This window comes from Maniola jurtina, chromosome 17, assembly GCF_905333055.1.
Source record: "Maniola jurtina chromosome 17, ilManJurt1.1, whole genome shotgun sequence".
Lineage (NCBI taxonomy): Eukaryota > Metazoa > Arthropoda > Insecta > Lepidoptera > Nymphalidae > Maniola > Maniola jurtina.
Window position 1 is genome coordinate 8,943,382 of NC_060045.1, and position 21,287 is coordinate 8,964,668.

The window sequence follows — 21,287 nt, forward strand, 5'->3', positions numbered from 1 at the left end:
CGAATCAATTTCTTTTAGTTATTTTTTTCTCTTTACAAAGTATGAATCGAAGTGGCCATCTGGCCATTAAATGCAGCTTTAAGTGCTTGGTGTTATTTGAAAGTACTAGCCTTGTGAATAATTTCAGACTTAAGCTCAGATTTCCAAGGGAGATTATTTTTATTAACTTTTAGCTTCAACTTATTCATAAGTGTAAGTCTCCAAATTTTAATTTCCGAAGAATTTCACTAGTTTCTATTTTCTTCTACAGCTAAAATTTAACTAATAGCAATTAATTCATATTTAACTCTCTTTCTCCTCTGATGTTTTATTTTTTCGATTTTTAATAGCTTTCGAATAAATAATCAAAATTATATATTTCTACTTCCTTCCTAACTGGGGAGTACATTTTGGTAACAAACGCAAAACCGTTCACGAGAACTTTCAGAAATCGGCATAATAGAGACATCTGCCCAGTTTTTAATTCAGAGACAATTTAGCCCTGGACTATGTACAGATTGGTAATAAGTGATGATACCTAGTCTTAGACGGAGGCTAACATGGAAGAGGACCCTTCAGGGGTATGACAGTGTTTAATTATTAATCAGTTATGAAATTTATCAATTTTTGACCACTGCAACATTAGTTATAGAAGGTAGTTTTTTTTTATTTACAGACTAGCGCTTGGCTGCAATCAGACCTGCTAGCAAGTGATGATGCAGCCTAAGATGAAACGCGCTTGCCTAAAAGTTGGCTATTCACTCTTGACTTGAAGGTATCCACATTAAAAGTACATATATAAAAGACAACAAAAATACTACTATAATTTTCGAAATGTCTTAAAGCAAAGAGAGCAGGTCCGACCGCGTGGAATGTGGGGTCAATGCTCGATCCTGCTTCATCTTCACTAAGCCTCTATCGCCTAGATTGATGAAACTTTACTTATCGTTTTCTCATTACTCTATGATTACTAGTAATTTTTTTTTATCGCCATAATATTTGTGCCCTGCAAGATGCCACGGAAGTGGGAATCAGCCTAATAGATGCCATAATTGTAGCCTGTCCAAAAAAAATGTTTTCAGGGTTCATGTATATTAGTTTATTTATTCCATCATAACGTCCAAATGCCTGAACAGATTTGGATGTATGGGATATCGTTATAAATTATAATCCTTTCATCATCACGAGTGACACAGACTATAAATTTTTTCAAAAAAGGTAAATTTTCACTTTTTAGTTTGTTTTTTAGTAAGGGCAGTTAATTTTTAGAATCTAGTGCAAATATAGCTTTTAACCAAAGACCAGAAATAAAAGACCCAAACTATTAAAATACTTAAAACTGGGATGGGTGCCCAACGAATCCCAACCCAATCGTGCAACAGTGTGATTGACTGTCTTTAAGTTAATTACTTAATTTATTCTGAAATTAATTCAATCCTTTTTGTGCAAAAATTACTTGCATCATGTAAATTGAAAAGTAAGATAATTTACACTTTTAGCAGGTCAAGAACCCTCAGTAAAATTTTAAACTCTTTCTTATTTAAAATAAATTTTAACTTACTAAATACCTTCATGTATTTGAAAAATTCACTAAGTAATAATTAAAAAAAAAACAACCGAACGCTCGCGCTGCTGTGGCGATTAAAAAGGGCAGCCTGAATTTTTAATTAGACAAAACAGATTATAAATGCAAATGACTAAAGTTACCTAAATATCTAAATTTACGGTTGAAACACACTCTTGAAAAGTGACGCGACTGAAAAAACACAAATGGTTTGTTTGGTTAAATCAATTAATCATGAAATATTTTCTATGATCAGAATCACACAACAAACATCGAAAGACATAACGCGAGAGATGGAAACATATTTTTAACACGCTAGGTACAAAGGTGTGAAAAAATGGTTCTATAAAATCAGAGTAAAGTATAACCACCTCCCGTCAACTCTACCCCATTTTTAATGGTCAAATGAACACAAATTAAGTGCAAAATACTTACCTACATATACCTAATCACCTGCTAAATCAGACGAAAGTGTACGTTGAGTTAACGTATTTGATTCGCGTAACTCTTATCTCTTAAGAGAGAGAAATAAGAGATAAGAGATAACTCTTATCTCTTGAGACAGAGAAATAAGGGATAAGAGTTTACGTGATAGAAAGAGTTCCGTTTACTAATGTTTAGGCCACAGCGCTCTCCGAGCTGAATTGCACTTTATTGCGTCTTAAAAAGAGTCACTATTCATTCAAATGTATTGCCGGAGTGATTTATTTATTTAACTAGAATATATTATTAAGTACATATTCTAAGGTCCTGAGGGCCTTTTTATGGGATAGCAAATATACTACCACTACAGCAGCAGTTTTGTTAGGGAGCGTTTCTTAAATATGTTTCTACCTTAATGTATTATCTACACCCACACTAAGCCAAGACAGTAGCGACCAGACACCCATAAATTTTCCGCCAGAAATGGTTACAAGCGGCGCACAGTCATAACTAAATCAAAGCTACTTATAACCAGCATTAATTAGCATAATCTTGCCATTTGTATAATTAGAATGCAGATTACGTTATTGGGACTAGTGTTTTCACAGATATGCGGAACGCGGTTTATGCTGTCTATTTATAATCTACATAACTCAAAATTTAAAAAACTCTGACACAAAAACCTCTACATAGAAAAGAGCTGATAACTTTCAAACGGCTGATCCGATTTTCTTCTATTATAGCTAAGAACACTCTCGATTAAGCCACCTTTCAAACAAAAAAAAAACTAAATTAAAATCGGTTCATTCGTTTAGGAGTTACGATGCCACAGACAGATACATAGATACCTACACACGTCAAACTTATAACACCCCTCTTTTTGGGTCGGGGGTTAATAAAATAAGCTTGGGATAGTAATATTACGTCAAGATACTAACCCTTAATAATATAATAACTTATAAATTTTATTATCAAAAAACTTGCATGACTGTAGAGTGTAGAGACTTCCTACCTACTTTAAATGCAAAAGTATGTGTGTCTGTCTGTAAGTTTTTCCTAGCCCGATCACTCAACCGATTTTGACATTTGATAAAGAAATTGCTTGAATCCCGGAGACGAACGTAGGTAGATCTTTTGAAAATAAAGAGTACCCACGGGATTTTCAAAAAAAATCTGATGTCTCTCTGATGAAGTCTCGGGTAAACTAGTAATACCTAATTAACTTTCTCGAAAAATCTTCTGAATATTGCTAAAACCCACTAAGAAAATTTAGAAGCAAATACCCAGACAAATGTAGATTAGGTATATATTAAGTACAATTCAGCGAAGAGATAGAAAAAAATAGAACACTTATAAATGGCTGTTTATCTAGAAGACGTTCTAAAAACGTTTTAATATGAAATACGAAGAAGTGGAAACCATATTATGTGGGTATATAAAAGTACTTAAGCAACCGTTGCTTGTCGTCTGGGCCCACGCAACGTTTTATCTCCTACTTACTGCGTTCTTTTAAGAGGGCTCTCTCCGTCACTCGTTTCATACAATCGTAGTTCCAATTTCATTTGAATATTAAGCAACCAAAGTCCATGAAATTTTGCAGACATATTCCAGAAACTAATATCTATCTCTGTGGTTTTCCAGATTTCTGTTAAAATATTCGGTTTCAAAGTTACGCGAGCTTAAAAATTTTCATACAAATCTTTGAGCCCCTGTAATTTTAAAACTACATATTTTTAGAAAAATCTAAAACAGATATTAGTTCTTAGAATATGTCTGCAAAATTTCATGGACTTTGGTTGCTTAATATTCAAATGAAATTGGAACTACGATTGTATGAAACGAGTGGAAACGAGTGACGGAGAGAGCCCTGTTAAGGCTTGTGCACATTTTGCTCTGTAGACTCCAGATAAACTTGTCGGTCACGTTCATGTATAGGGAAGTTGCAGAAATTGACTTAGCGCTGTATGACATCATAACATAAGTACCTACATATTAGTATCATATCCATATTACCGATACATTCTTTTTAGATTTTATATCACACTTCTTACACTTTTTTAGGGTTCCATACCTCAAAAGGAAAAACGGAACCCTTATAGGATCACTTTGTTGTCTGTCTGTCTGTCTGTCTGTCCGTCGTGTCTGTCAAGAAAACCTATAGGGTACTTCCCGTTGACCTAGAATCATGAAATTTGGCAGGTAGGTAGCTCTTATAGCACAAGTAAAGGAATAAATCCGAAAACCGTGAATTTTTAGTTACATCATTTACAAAAAATTAAAATGTGTTTAAATTTTCAAATTAAGATAACTATACCAAGTGGGGTATCATCTGCAAATCTCTCTCTATCATCTCACTGCTGAACACGGGTCTTCTCTCAGAAAGAGAAGCGACTTCATGGGAAGAGAATGAATAAGAGATTGCTATGAATAAAATAAAATCTATATATATTTTCCTTCACCAGACTATTTGAAAATTAATTGGCGAACTCAAAGTATGCCTATTTTTTCTCAAAGTGAGTATGTATAATGCCTAAGTCATTTGTCGTGGCTACCATCACTGTAAGGAGGAAGAAACGCCAACGCTCGACTTTCAGTTAATTAGCATTAGAATGGACTTAGTTTGAAATATCGACTCAGTCGTGGCGAAATCTTTAGTGTCCCTATAATTGTTCTAGAGGTCATTAACTGGGCTGGTTGCCTTTCTTCCTGTTTGAGACACTTCTACGAATAACGGGCTTCTACGAATAGCTTCAGGTAAATCATTTACAACGTGGGGGTTTTTATTTGCTCCCAAAATTATAGTAATAGTACTTATCTATATAAGAGATCTTTACCAGTGACTCTTGGCAGTGGGAGAGGTTGTTAAAGAACAAGTACAACAAAGATAGAGTGGGGCTTATTTGAAACTAGCTGATGCCCGCGATTTCGTTTTTCAAAATCCCGTGGGAACTCTTTGATTTTCCGGGATAAAAAGCCTATGTGCTAATCCTGGATATTATCTATCTCCATATCAAATTTCAGCCAAATCCGTCCAGTAGTTTTCGCGTAAAGGTGTAACAAACATACACACACACACACACACACACACACATACACACAAACTTTCGCCTTTATAATATTAAGTAGTATGAAGTGTGATTGCATTGTTTAGTTGAAAATAATATTATGTTCTGAACATCAAACATTGTATTAAAATTAATTTATTTATCTCATTATTTACAATTGAGTTTACACTACACGTTGTTAGTTTTAAGAACATTGTCTATAAAATAATATAATAATTTTATGAGACTTATATGTTAATTAGCAAAATAAATACATACGTCTCAGACACAGTTAATCTTAATAATTGTAATAAAGATATGTTTCTTTATCTAGTTAATTCATGAATCTAAATTTCAGAAGCGGTAGCTAAACGTTTACATCGTCGGATATGACACAATGCAAATGAGGCGTATTTTCACTGGCCGACACGATAGCGATAATATCGTAGCCGATACATGGGAGCGACACTGATATTATTTTGAAGCTTTTTGGTTCAACGATACGGTACCGATACAAGTGGTGATAATCATTATTCTCATGCATTTATCAAACTTCACGTTAGTTAGCTAAAAACTATAGTTGTTCAATATGGCAGTAATATCTGTAATAGCTAATATCTGCTATATTGCAAAAAATGTTAAAAGGTTTTGGTTATATCTAATAGATTACAGTAAGATACATAGAAGCAGGAAGTGACTGATGGTGAATGGAGAGCGGGCGTGGTACCGACAGATCGTCGCCGATATCGTGTCGATCAGCGAAAAAGCATCACAGGGCTCTTCATATTATATTTGAGTGCACCGATATCGGTGAGTCTATATCATCAACGACATATCTGTATCGTGTCGGCCAATGAAAAAAACGCCCTTAGTGTTATTCACACGATTTTTCGCAACAGCTTGAGTGGCATTGGTAGTCGCAGCCATTTTTTGTGGCACCACTTTTAAAGGAATGAGATGTATGTTTTTATATAACTTCTATACTTAAGTCATATTTTTTCCTTTGCTACTTATTTAATAACGAATTTGTCTTGTTTTTTTGCTTGGATTGCTAAGAATAACTCTTTGCTGTCAGTTCAATATCAACTTCAAATATATTTTGTAAAGTTCCCATATCTGTATATGTTATACTATAAGTAGATGCTAGAATAACATGGTTCTTCTCAGTCAAAACATTAGATGACTTAAAACTTCAATTAAAGCTGTTCAATAGTTTCAAATAAATATGAAAATAATAGAGATAATAGAGTTGTAAGAGAGTGAGTAAAATGTCGGCCTTCATTCTTCTCTAAATAAGAAAATCCTAGTCATGAAAGCAAACAGACCAAAAATCTATTTAATCTATATGAAGGTTTTTTAAAAATCCCGTGGGAACTCTTTGATTTTCCGGGATAAAAAGTAGCCTATGTGCTAATCCAGGGTATAATCTATCTCCATTCTTAATTTCAGCCCAATCCGTCCAGTAGTTTTTGCGTGAAGGAGTAACAAACATACACACACACACACATATACAAACTTTCGCTTTCATAATATTAGTGTGATAAACACAAGAAGTTTTGTACCCGGTATGATTTTAAGTCACTAATGATTACGTGTGTGGTCAAGATAATGTATCATTAGTACCGTTCTCATACATTCGATAGCTTGTTAGCCGTTTTGCGTCCACTGGATTTACAATCACTCGTTAAAGTACAAGTCTTAACGGCAGTCTGACCGTCATTCGCTCCGTACAAACGCAGGTTGCTTCTCAATTCAACTCTAATTTCTTTATTGCGAATATGGGTAAACAACGGATATGTTACAAAACTAAAAAGATACAGCCAAATTCTGCCTATTAGCAATAATATTATGTTATGATCTAACAACATGGTTGATTAAAATTAAATACTTTGTCACAAAACAAAATATTAAAATAATAGTAGTAAAATAGCAAAAATTAAAAATAAAATTAAAACTTTTCTAAGAGGTACTTAATCATTAATCGAGTAGTATGTATGTCTTTTCTAACAACAGTTTTTTCAATTTTCTCTTAAATATAGGAAGATATTTCTATATTATACTCGTAGTTGGGCAAGTGATAATACAAAAAAGGCCCAGTGGAGAGATAACTTTAGGAAAATAAACAAAATGAGGTTTAACATATAAACCCGTGTTAAAACTACTTATTTTTACGGAAATCTGTCAGATCACAGACAGATATATTAATTTCTAGAATACAAAATTACATCAAGTTTGATTGGTTAGTATTCAAATGAGAACTAAACTAGGTATGTATGGAGCGAGTATCAGACAGACCGCCTATAAGCTACTTCCCTAATGAGACAAGGCAGTCAAGCAAATGATATGACATGTAGTTCTGCACGTGGATTACGTGTAGCTTGTTATTTAACGTTTACAACATCGACGTCATTTATCTTTTATACCTATTTATAATTATAATAAACATGTGACAGCTATTTAAGCGGTTTATAGCGACTTGTAGGAGCAAGTTGATAAAGTTAACTTAAGAAAACAAGTGTAAATTAAAAATTTATAACACCCCCGACAAGTGAAGGTAACAACTTAACTAGAAAAGAGCTGATAACTTTCAAACGGCTGAACCGATTTTCTTGGATTATAGCTAAGAACACTCTCGATCAAGCCACCTTTCAAACAAAAAATAAAAACTAAATTAAAATCGGTTCATTAGTTTAGGAGCTACGATGCCATAGACAGATACACAGATATACACACGTCAAACTTACCAAAGCCAACTATATTTGGGTCGGGGGTTAAAACACATAGAAAACAAATAGAAAAGCATCAAATCGGTTTAAAATAAACGTCACTAGCTCACCCGTCCCGGTTTCACTTGAGATAAATTATTGAATTTCGGTGAAGAGGTGGAATATCCAAAAATTTTCGAAAACGTCCTTTTTTCCAACCAAACCCTCAGAATACCAATTTACATAGCTATATAACTTGAAAAATGACGGACTTTCTTATAAACTTGCACGACCTATATAACCCTCCCCTATTTAATCGTCTAGGGCGTGGATTTGCTAAGAATCTTAAAACACGTAAGTATTTCCTAATTTAAGTCAAAAGCCTAAATACCAATATAATTAAATATTATCATAGATATAAATTGTGAAATAGCGGATTAGTAGTGAGTGCAGGGGAAAGAGAACGTTAGTAAAATAAATATCTGATTTCCAAAAATCCTGTCTTGGTGAGTGCCTACGTTCTTAAAACTTACTTTCACATTTGCAACTTCCCTGAAAACTTCTCCCAGCGGGTTAGGCTCTGCGTTGATAGATTAGTCAGTCAGTCAATCAATCAGGACGAATCTTTTTAAGATCATTGTTTTAACACATGTTTTTAATATTATGTATAGATACTCCTAGATGCGTTGATCTGCAATTCTGTTAGTGTTTTTGTTATTAAATGACGATCTAATTTCAAACAATATTGCCTAGTTCTTCACTAACTGCTACTTTACCAACATTGGCGTTTGATAATGACAATGTTATAGTTCCTCCAGCATCACTATAGTTATTGCTTTTTTTAAATCACAAATGCGGGTAAAAAGTTAATCGAAAAATAATAAAGTTTACATTGTTGACTCGCATAGTTCCACGCCGCACCATTTATTTTCCGTTTGTAATACCAAAGAAATTTTGTATTCGTCGCGCGGCTTCATAAAAAAACCGGCTAAGTGCGAGTTTGACTTGCTAAGGGTTCCGTACAAGACATAAACACTTTGTAATCTTAATTTTTTTTAATTTGCATGGCAGCCATTTTGAAAGTCGCCATCTTGGTATTTTGTTGTTTAAGCGCCAATAGAGATACATAGATAGGTACCATACATCGTCAAAATTTCAACTCTCTACTTTACAGTTTATGGGATACAGCCCGCTGCCAGACAGACGGACGGAGGCTTAGTAATAGGGTCCCGTTGGTATCCTTAAGGTACGGAACTCTACAAACGTTGAATCCCTAAACTCGGACTAGTTATGTGGGCAAAAAAACGGCCAAGTGCGAGTCAGACAACTAAGTGATCCTATAAGGCTAATAAGATCACTTTGTTGTCTTGTAGTATGAAGGTTCTTTTTTCCTTTGGAGGTGCGGAATCCCAAAAACTTTAAATCCCCAAACTCGGACAGGTACGTGGACAAAAAATAAATGGAAAATACTAATGGAGCGCGGCGAAGTGGTTGGTCCACGACGCGGTGTGGTATGTAGTTGGATTTTTAGTCTTGAGCATTGCTTTGTATAAAAAATCTTTGAGCCTGTGTAACAATAATAAGTACATATATTTTCACAGATATACATTTACATTATTTAGTTACATTCTATACTTAAAATGGAAATCACTTACTATATTTAAACATTAAATTTAATTGTTTTATTCTGTTTCTTCCTTTTGTGTTGATTATTTCATGTTTTGTGTGCAATAAAGTTTTTATCTATCTAAAATCCATACTAATATTATAAATGAGAAAGTGTGTCTGTCTGTCTGTATGTCTGTCTGCTACCTTTTCACGGCCTAACAGTTTAACCAATTTTGACAAAATTGGTACAGAGTTAGCTTATATCCCGGGGATGAACATAGGCTACTTTTTACCCCGGAAAACCAAAGAGTTCTCACGGGATTCCTAAATACCCATCCGCTTAACCGATTTGCATGAAATTTGGAACCGAGATAGCTTGCGTCCCTCCAATTGACATAGGCAACTTTTTACCTCGGAAAATCAAATAGTTTCCATGGGATCTACCGAAATCCACGCGGACGAAGTCGCGGGTATCCTCTAGTATCTCATAAGTATTGACGCTAGCATCGAGAACAGCTGTTGAATAAAATATCAAGGCAGCACTATACAGCACAGCCTCCGAGCCGGTTTATCGGCGCGGTCTCAGGCCGGCATAATGGGAGCGACGGCTGCCCGCTGCCGCTTCACACTCAATTTCACCTCTGACTGACGCAAACATTCATTGTGCTTACTTGCACCGGTATCAGGTGCTTTACCTACCTACCTCCTACGTTAGAAAACTTACATACAAACACACACTTTCACAAGTTTAAATTAAAAAATAACACCCCCGACAAGTGAAGGTTACAGTAACTAGAAAAGAGCTGATAACTTTCAAGCAGCTGAACCGATTTTCTTGGATTATAGCTAAGAACACTCTCGATCAAGCCATCTTTCAAACAAAAAAACTAAATTAAAATCGGTTCATTTGTTTAGCAGCTACGATGCCACAGAAAGATACACAGATACACACGACAAACTTATAACACCCCTCTTTTTGGGTCGGGTTGCAAGAAAATTGGTGATCTACATAAAGCAAACTAGAAAATATAATAAACTTTCTGCGCTCTGCCTCAAGAAAGTCCGAAAGTCGTTTGAGGGAACGAGTATAATATTTTAAAACAAAATTCCGCAACCAATTACTTGCCTTTACACAAGTTTAAAAATTTATTAAAAGGAACCACCTATGCTCTTGAAAAAAGTATATTACATTATTATATAGGGCTGTTGCCATGGAATTTTCAAAAACCTAAATACACTGCAATGAAATCGCTGGTATCAGCTCGTTCATCATAGGGTGTGGTCGCAGTAACTTCTTAATTGTGAGCACACATTATGATATATTAAGTACAGTTAAGAGGTACCTAACCTATTACAACGAAAATATAACCATTTTTAACCCCCGACCCAAAAAGAGGGGTGTTATAAGTTTGACGTGTGTATCTGTGTATCTGTCTGTGGCATCGTAGCTCCTAAACTAATGAACTGGTTTTGATTTAGTTTTTTTTTTGTTTGAAAGGTGACTTGATCGAAAGTGTTCTTAGCTATAATCCAAGAAAATCGGTTCAGCCGTTTGAAAGTAATCAGCTCTTTTCTAGTTACTATAATCTTTAATTTTCACTTGTACTGTATTTTCTTGTACGTGGATAAATCGATTTACTTATTATCTAAAGTACATAATAATATACTATGTAAAGAAGCAATTAATATTCATTATTGAAATCAAGTTACAACTCTCTTTCGCTATGCAACATTTTCACCACATTTTCTTTGTTAACAACACGTTTTCTATTCTTGATTAGTTTTTATCACTCATACGATTGAGTTACCTATATATTAGTTCTTGTTTAACTACTAAAGTTTCATTCAAGGTTTTATTTACTAGCATTTTGCAAATGTTTTGCATTTTCCATTTTTAATTTGATTTCCTTAAAAACTAGACTCATAAAAACAATGGCGCCTTGTTATTAAAAAATATATCCAGACATTTGATACTCTAGCATCTTCGCGCTTGAATAAATTCAGTACACAATTTTAAAAGTTATATTTATGAAATTTGAGACATCACTTTTTACAAAGTTAGGATTCAAATAAAAACATCTTAACACAACCATCGTTGTAATCGTTTTATTTTAATTTAATGTGTTTCTTAGTTCTATTACAGTATTAAATATAGCATAGATAGTATATTGGTTAATATGTCTGTTTTCTATTTAAAGGATTTTAAAGGATGAGTGGTTCAATCCCCGGCACACACCTCTTATTTTCAAGGAAGCATCTTGATATTCTCTATAATGTTCTAAGAGGTATGTGAAGTCTGCCAATCTGCACTGGGCCAGCATGACAGACTATGGCCTAAATCCATCTCATTCTAAGAGAAGACCTCTACGACGATGAAATAAAGTACCTACCTATCAATTGAAGAGTTCGCGAACAAAACACTTCAGATCAAAATACTTTTTTGCTTTAATCCGGAAGTTTTTAGTCCACTAAATACAAATCTGAATACATAAAATCCACTGAGTAAAAGTTCAGTCCAAAAATGATGATTTCGATCACTAAACACAACTTTGAAATCATTTTGAAGTAAAATGTCTTAAAACTGCAGTGCTAAAATTGTGTCCAAATTTCGTGTTTCTGATCAAAACGGTGTAATTACAGTTTCAAAACCTTTCATTCAGTTTTTTGCTCATCCTGTAAAATTTTATTTGGTGCAATTACACCGTTTTGATCGCCGTATCTTCAGTTTAAACTGTAGTTAGGTATCTTTGAGTTAAGTTGGTCGTACTAAGTTGTTTTATGTTAAGTGTTGTAGGTACCACCTGGTACCACCAGGCAGTTTAGATAAATTAGGTCAGGTAATACTCATAAATAAGTCTTTAAATGTTTTCCATTTTAAATAATGTTATACCAGAGGTCCTAATAAATAATTAATTGTAAAGTTCAAGACAGTGTACGATATTAAATTAAAAGCTAATAGGTCTTTTAAATAGGATCCGGTTGCCTAGTTGTACGTAGTTCGCTTTAATTACAATAAATGAATTTAACTACTGACTCGGTAGTTTAACACATACTTAGTATTCAAGGAGAAAAGAAAGAAAATTCTACACTTATGCCTCAGTTATATGGAGGGTCTGCGAAAGCTGAGTTTTCCGGATTCTAGTACCTTAAGCCCCCAGCGATTTTTGGAACTACGAGTATGTGCCCTTTCCATTGCCACTTCATCTTTGCAATCCGTTGAGCTATGCCGATTACTCTGGTTCCCAAAAATCCCATGGGAACTCATTAATTTTCCGGGATGAAAAGTATCTATGTTCGACTCCGGTATACAAGCTTGAAGCTTTATCTGTCCATACCCATTAAAATCGGTTTAACGGCCTTCCATTGGTCATAAAATGTAACACACAGACAGACAAAGAGACAGACACAGTTTCGCATTTATAATATTAGTAGGAATTAATATAGGTAGGACTAAGAACTAAAGCGATGGAACTTGGAAGTGAAAACGAACAAAAATGTCGTCAAGCATAAAATGTAGAGTAAAATGTAGAGTTGGTTAAAGCTTTGAAAATGTTACAGCTTGTATTGAAACTAGTTTGAGTTATCAGATTTATGGCTCGGGCAGTTGATTCATGACGGTCTCAGTTGGCAATTAAACTGAAGACTTTCGATACCATTAATCAAACAATATTGATAGGTCCAGAGTATGAATCCAATTAAGGTCCCGACATTACACTCGCGAGTCGAGAATTGAGACAGCATTTAATCAGAACTTAGATTATTAGAAATATGCCTGTCAAAATTAATTTTAAGTTAAAGAAGCACTTGGAAGTAATCTTACTTCATACTTGTTAAACTTCCGACAAGTGAAGGTTACAGTAACTAGAAAGAGCTGATAGCTTTCAAACGGCTGAACTGATTTTCTTGAATTATAGCTAAGAACACTCTCGATCAAGCCACCTTTCAAACAAAAAAAAACTAAATTAAAATCGGTTCATTCGTTTAGGAGCTACGATGCCACTGACAGATACACAAATACACACGTCAAACTTAAACACCCCTCTTTTTGGGTCGGGGGTTAAGAGCGTTAACGCATGAGCCTGGTTGGCAAGTTTAGGTATTTACCCGAGGTTCTTTGTTTGTTTCCGTGAACGGATGTACCGAGTTCAGTTTAGTTTATAACAAACCGTTTTGATCCTAGACGATTTTCAAACGGATTATTTTTTCAATATTTTTAAGTATGTGGTGTTAGTTTCTCGTTTTTTTTAAAATAGTCATATTTTTTAAAACAGTGTATTGTCTTTATAGATTAAGTACGAGTGAATAAAACTTAAATTATTACTAATTAATACTAATCTTTTATATACTTGTGTAAGTATAAGAGAGTCAAGAAATTATACAAAATTCAACTTTCCTTATACATATTTATGAAAATATGGTTCCCTTGTCATGCACAGTATAAATAATTACACCTACTATATTAATTTTCACATATATATTTATAAAGGCTGGTAAAATAAATGTGAAATCCGTCTAAAATTTAAACAGTCTTAAATATTTAATTTGCAATATTATCAAAAATATAATGCAATGCTACTAATACTCATAAAGACATTGAGCAATTTTTCTTATTTATGGTCCTTTACAATCTTTTCAAATTTTATTGTTAGTACTAAATCGTACTTACCGTAAGCGCAAAACAATGGACAGTACAATGAAAGGGATTAACAGGTACAAAAATGCAGATGTTACACTTGAGTAGGTATTTATTCATCAAAAATAAGTGCACTGCTACGCGAGTCAGCTAGGGATACAAAAACAAAATAAGATAAAGTTCAAAACTGAAAGTACAAAAACCCACCAACTACTTTTAAAGACTTCACCGCAGATGATTGATTTATATTTGAATATGTATAAATCATTATATACATGTATTCGAAATTTTCATAGTAACTGCTATGATTTGATATTGAACTCGATCCATCTATTTCAAGATTATTTTTTCTTGATATACATTTCTTTTTCATGTCATGTGTAGGTAATACCAATTTCGATATACTTTTTGGATTTTGTAGGTTATATCTCTTACATTCGTTTTGATTATGACATATCGGAAAATTTTATGACATATGACAATATAGTCTCTAACATACGGAATGGTAAAGCTAAGCCAAAGAGAGATCTCATTTATCAAAATTTAATGTGCAGTTTGGCAGTAATAAGTGAATTGATGAATCGATAAACAAACAAACACGCAACACAACACGTGACAGATTGTGATGGCAGTCAAGGTAGGGACGCTCCGCACACCCACACAATCCCTGGGCTAATCCGGTGCGGGTTTTTTTTTTTTTTTTTAATTCTTTATTTTGTGATGGGGCTTAATCACTTTGTGACTATGTCGCCCCCATGAGTAACCTTACTTAATTAATCACTAAGAAAAACATTATTTGTGAATATTACTACAGTTACTGGACTGCCAATAACAATTCGCACAGCTTCCTCGCCTGCTCCGATAAGGGGCAAGCTAAGAAGCTGTTGCAAATCCCCACATCCATGTGTCGAGGAAACACACGTCGACGCAGAGCCGCGTTCCGCTCACACTCCGTCAGCACGTGTTGAGTATCGTCTATGACTCCACAAACTGTGCAGTTTGGGGAGTCAGTTACACCCATTAAGTATGTGAACTTGCTCGACGGAATGTGACCAGAGCGCAGTCTGAGTAATGCAACTACGTATTTCCTCTTAATTTTGTCAAACGCGGAAACGTTTGGTGCGGGATAGCGCGGGTGACGTGCGAGTGTGCAGAACGTCCCCCGCCTCATACCTCGATTGCCATCTCGACCTGTCACGTACTATACATAGCTGCCGAAAACTCAGTCCTCCCTTAGTTGGATAAAGAATTGTTTTATCTATACTAATAAATAAAATTGGAGTGTCTGTCTGTAATTTCGAAATAACTACCGCATATTAAGGTTATATGGTTATTTGAACGATACTATAACTGAATCACACGTTTTTAAAATTTTTGTCTGTCTGTCTGTCTGTCTGTCTGTTTGAAAAGGCTAATCTTGGGAACGGCTGAACCGATTTTGACGGGATTTTCACAGACAAGTAGAGAATTGACCAGGAAGTAAAATAGGCTACTTTTTTAACCGACTTTCAAAAAGGGAGTTGTGTTTTTCTACCTATGTACACCGAAATCTCCGAGATTTCTAAACCGATTTGCGTCATTTCTTTTTTAATCGATAGAGGAACTTTGCGACATTGTTTCATAAAAAATTTGGAGTCCAACTCCTCAATCCTGATGCTGCAGGTGATCTGACCAATCCACGCGGGCGAAGCTGCGGGCATCAGCTAGTTCAAAAATAAAACCATCATAAAGATCCACGAGGGATGACCACGTGCAAATGATAGTAATTATCCTATTGTTTCAGGTGTTATGCTAGAGTGTACAATGTATACAACCAAAATCTAAATACAAAATACCGTACTAATGCTGTAAAAGACAATAAACTAATGCTATTATGCAAATGCAAAAAAAGAAATCATAATGGAATACAAGAAACCGCGCTAATGCCATAAAAGGACCAAAAAAAAAAGAATCATCAAAATTTTATTTAGCGGCTAGGACAAATAGCAAGGGTATTGGCATATAGCATTGTCAGCCGGTAATAACTGTAAAACTATAAGCCTTTAAGAATATTTAATTCTGAAAAGTTATAATTCTAGTCAATAACTAATTATACAAAATTCAACTTTCTGTTTATTTAAAAAACATGGTTTTCCTTATCACAAACAGTATAATGAAACCTTGAGTATTGAGTTTTACAAATTTATAAAAGCTTTTGAAATAAATGTGAAACCCATGTAAAATTTAAACAGTTAAAAATTTAATTTTTAGAAATTATTAAAAATATAGATCAATGCCACTGCTCTGATAGGCATTAAGGGAACAATAGATACCAATGCAGCTATTTGCTCGAGGCAATACTTATTTATTAACTAGCTGATGCCCGCAGCTTCGCCCGCGTGGATTTAGGTTTCTAAAAATCCCGTGGGAACTTTTGATTTTCCAGGACAAAAGTAGCCTATCCGTAATAGCACGTCCCCGGGATGATACGCATTTCTGTACCACGTAAAAACATCTAAACGGATGATCCTTTAAAAATCCCGAGGGATCACCAGGATTTAGGAATGCAATTCCTTACAGCATCATATAAACACAATTTAAAAACATACAAAAAGTTTTTATCTATCTTTAAGAAAAAATAGTGAGTATTAAAAATACCTAGTATTGAGAAGTGATAGTCGCACTACAATTTCAGGTAAATCGTAAATAATCCGATAACAATTGCTAAGCAAACAAGCGTTACGTCCGTTCTCGGAGAGGCCTCGGCCGGTACTGATTTCCTAGTTCAATTTACTATTGCTCGTTGCACGGTTTTGTAGTGTGTTTCAAGATTATTTTTTGGAAAAAATATTAATTAAATTTAGATTTTTTTTTCTGTATATATTGCCAATATGTTCTTCTTTAATGAGTACTTAGTTTTATTTATAAATGAAGATAAATAACCCACCTAAATGACAGTTTTATGTGTCTGTAGTTTTATGAAATTATGACTTTTTTGTTTGAATTTTTATAATGTAAAAAATGCCAAACGAAAGATTTGGTTCTGTCATCTTATTAGTTCAGGACCTTTTCTTTGGTAAATATATTTCTTTGTGAGAATCGACCAAGTAACTTTTGATGTAGTGAACGTCAAAGATGACACGAAATCCAAAATTCAGTAATAGTCTTTTGGTATTTTAGGCAATAAAAGATAAACTATGAAAAAATTGCAAAATGTTGTCTGTCAATTTAATAAAACAGGAAATATTCTACAAAGTAGTATATAAATGTTTTACATAAATGCAGTGTTTAATAAAATATAGGGGGGCAAAATAGCTTAACAATAGCTCATACCGGTTCAACACTCTTAATAAAAGGAAAAGCTGACTGAGGGATTGATTGATATATTAACGCACAGCTCCGACTACTGGATGGATCTTTTATTGCCAGTAGACTCTTGGCCTTACGAAAATTGGAGTAAATAAATGAAGCTAAAACTTTTCTTGTTGCCATAGATTTCTATTTTTTTTTAATTGATATGTTTGAAATATCTTTTTCTGAAATTTCTGTAGGTATTATTAATTAAAATTATATTGAGCAATTTATTGTTTGCGTAAGTTGACAAGTACCTAATGTTACATAATTTATTTTATAATACGTACTACAAATTAGTATTAAGAGGGCTCTCTCCGTCACTCGTTTCATACAATCGTAGTTCCAATTTCATTTGAATATTAAGCAACCAAAGTCCATGAAATTTTGCAGACATATTCTAGAAACTAATATCTATGTCTATGGTTTTCCAGATTTCTGTTAAAATATTCGGTTTCAAAGTTACGCGGTTTTAAAAAATTTCATACAAATATTTGAGCCTCTGTAATTTTAAAACTACATATTTTTAGAAAAATCTAAAACACTACAGACACAGATATTAGTTTCTAGAATATGTCTGCAAAATTTCATGGACTTTGGTTGCTTAATATTGAAATGAAATTGGAACTACGATTGTATGAAACGAGTGACGGAGAGAGCCCTGTTAAGACTGTCTCGCTTGATAGTCAGAACGAAGCCTTAGACGTGGAATTCTTGTTACAATTTTACGTTTCGATCCAAAGGGATGATTTATGACAAGTTGAGATGCAATTAGGCCACGAGGTGGACGAGAGCGTTAATTTTGGTTTTATCGTATATCCAGTTTTAGTACCGGTTGTAATTGAGTGTAATCGTCTGTAATTTTGTATCGTTGATGTCTATTGAGCCTTTCGAGTGGAAACTTTCTTAGGGCGAATACACACGCGACAGTTTAAGTATCAGTGATTGGCGACTTGGTCGCTTTTTACATGATTGCCCAAAAAAGTGCAATGTTTCCAGGGTACACATAATATTATGTATGTGAGTTTCTTTATTCTACCATAACTTCTAAATGCCTGAATAAATTTGGCTGTATGGGGTATTGTTAGAATCCTTACATCATTCTAAGCAACACTGGATATAAAGTTTGTGAAAAAAATCATTAAAGCAGCTGCATAACACTATTTTCAAAATATGAATTTACTTTTTAGTTCGGTTTTGGCAAGGCAGTCGTATTTTTCAAATTATTTAATTGTGACTTGTCGAGCTCTCGACTGTCGGCTTGTCATTCGTAGTGTCGCAGCGATTTAGTGAGACTTTTGAATCTGTCCTATTGACACGCAATGTACCTAGGTACTATACGCGAAACAGCAAAGATACCAATTTTGATATCGTGATTGATCGCAATATGTAACTAAGCTATGTAGTGTTGATGCAGATGCGAAATCGCTGATCGGTGATACTAAAAGTATCGTGTGTGCTTTGACTCTTAAGACCCTACGTTTCGTAACTGGATATTGTGTTTGAAATTGCTAAGTGGTTGGTATACTTGGAGCAAAATAATCGATCGGTGGAAGATTCTGATCTATATCTAGAGATTATATTACAGGTCTGTGTTTGACCGCAACTTCCCTTGATAAATGATGCAGTAAAAATAGATCGCGCTAACGTAAATGAGAACATTATTTCTACTCGGCTTCTAAAATGTATTGAAAAAATCTTAGAAAACATTTTTTAAAACACGGAATCTTGTCTAGATTTAATGAAGCCAGTATTTTGGCACTGTTCCACAAATAAATGACTTATACAGACCCGAAGTTTGGTTAGCTATAAGTTTTATCATGTATAACACTTCGTAGCTTAAGTTCAAAACACCATGTAAGTCATTTTTGGCGGTTTTAACATTTCGAGGAGATTCACTAGACTTCGAAAGTCATTTCGCCCAGCCAAGAACACGAAAACATCCAACAGAAAATATTAAAGAATGCATAACAACCGAAACCTCTGAAAACGGCAATTTTTTTCACTCCTCTGTAAAGTTGCTAATTTTGACTTACGTGGGTAGTACTTATAAGTTTATTATTTTTGCTTCCTAATATTTTTTCAAGACTTCAACTACTTAATGTAAGGTTATTTTTAAAAATTGATTAGAGTTGTCAAAAATAATATAAAATTATTAATTTATCTAATGCAGGTAGTTTGATAAAATCGATATTTCGCTCATTCGATGTTTAGGAGGCCGACAAGATTGAACTTGCATAAATACGGGTGTTTTGAAGGTTTTAGTTCAGTCTCCTTCTGAGATTCGGAGCGATATCGCATATTTTCGGTATTTGGATTGTGAACTGAATAATTAGATGTTGTGATAGCAATCACGCTCTAATTAAATTATTTATTTTGGCATTAGTTTGTTTAGATTAAAACTCTCGGATAACCTCTACACATTGAACCTGGTGTTTTTTGTGTTGGTTTTGAGAGAACATTCCAATTATTCGATAAAAATATTTAAATAATACCTGCTTTTCTGAGTGACGCCAATAATTCAGAAGCGGGATGTGTCTCACGTTGTCTTAATTTTGCTTTGGTATCTTTTTGTAAACAACCCACATTTGATTAAAATTTTTATTGAGTTTGATTTGGTGATTAAAATTTTTAGTTTTTTTTTAATAATTTAGTCTTTTGTGAATTGGAAAGTAATTTGCAATGAGTGGTTCAGATTTTGTATACATCGAATGAGAAGTTAGTTGTTTGGATTTATTGTTGACTTGATATTAAAACTGAGAGTTCGGCAGTTCAGGGGTAGGTTTTAATGATTTGACGGAGGGCAGGATAGCCCATGATTTGGATTTGACTTAGGCCAAGGAAGCCCGCGACTGACATGACAAGATTATTTAGAAACACGAGGGCGTGTTAAATTCAGGACGGCCGAACTGTAAGGTTATTTTTAAAAATTGATTTGAGTTGTCAAAAATAATATAAAATTATTAATTTATCTAATGCAGGTAGTTTGATAAAATCGATATTTCGCTCATTCGATGTCATACAATCTGTTACTAGGAGGCCGACAAGATTGAACTTGCATAAATACGGGTGTTTTGAAGGTTTTAGTTCAGTCTCCTTCTGAGATTCGGAGCGATATCGCATATTTTCGGTATTTGGATTGTGAACTGAATAATTAGATGTTGTGATAGCAATCACGCTCTAATTAAATTATTTATTTTGGCATTAGTTTGTTTAGATTAAAACTCTCGGATAACCTCTACACATTGAACCTGGTGTTTTTTGTGTTGGTTTTGAGAGAACATTCCAATTATTCGATAAAAATATTTAAATAATACCTGCTTTTCTGAGTGACGCCAATATTAAGGACAATCATTACCTATCTACCTATAGTAACAAGTGTAAATTAAAAATTTATAACACCCTCGACAAGTGGTTACAGTAACTAGAAAAGAGCTGATAACTAACAAATGGCTGAACCGATTTTCTTGGAATATAGCTAAGAACACTCTCGATCAAGCCACCTTTCAAAAAAAAAAAATTAAAATCGGTTCATAAGTTTAGGAGCTACGATGCCACAGACAGATACACAGATACACACGTCAAACTGATAACACCCCTCTTTTTGGGTCGGGGGTTAAAAACAGGTTCATTGTAGTCACTCTAATATGAAAATTTATTTTAGTAGCCTTTTTTGTTCAGGTACGCGAAATAGAGATGAAGATAAACACATAAGCATACAAATTAGCTATAAACATGCACGATTTTTATACCAGATTCGTTTGAAGTTTACGTATGAATTTTAATAAATAAAATTTTTGCTTTTAAATGCCGTCCATCGCATATTAATGGGTTTAATTAAGTCCAAACCTAGTTTTAAATCTGCTTTGATGTTAAATTATTATTGCTATCAAAAATGTTTAGGAAACGATCGATGTTTATAATCTTCCATAAAATCGTGTTGTATGGTCGATGAAAGTTTTCGTTGCATTTTCGCTTCTATTTTTAATGGCATAAGAGCC

At 34.0% G+C, this 21,287-nt stretch overlaps 1 protein-coding gene and 1 long non-coding RNA gene across 2 annotated transcripts in view; one reads left to right on the top strand and one right to left on the bottom strand.

Moving 5' to 3' along the window:
- The window catches only part of LOC123873683 (protein bowel-like), a 63,912-nt gene that overhangs the window by 10,343 nt on the left and 32,282 nt on the right, over positions 1–21,287 (bottom strand). The gene's annotated exons all lie outside the window — the stretch shown is intronic.
- On the top strand, positions 8,750–18,704 carry LOC123873685. Its single transcript, XR_006797733.1, has 3 exons — positions 8,750–8,816; positions 13,595–13,600; positions 18,693–18,704. It is a non-coding gene; the product is annotated as an uncharacterized LOC123873685 (long non-coding RNA).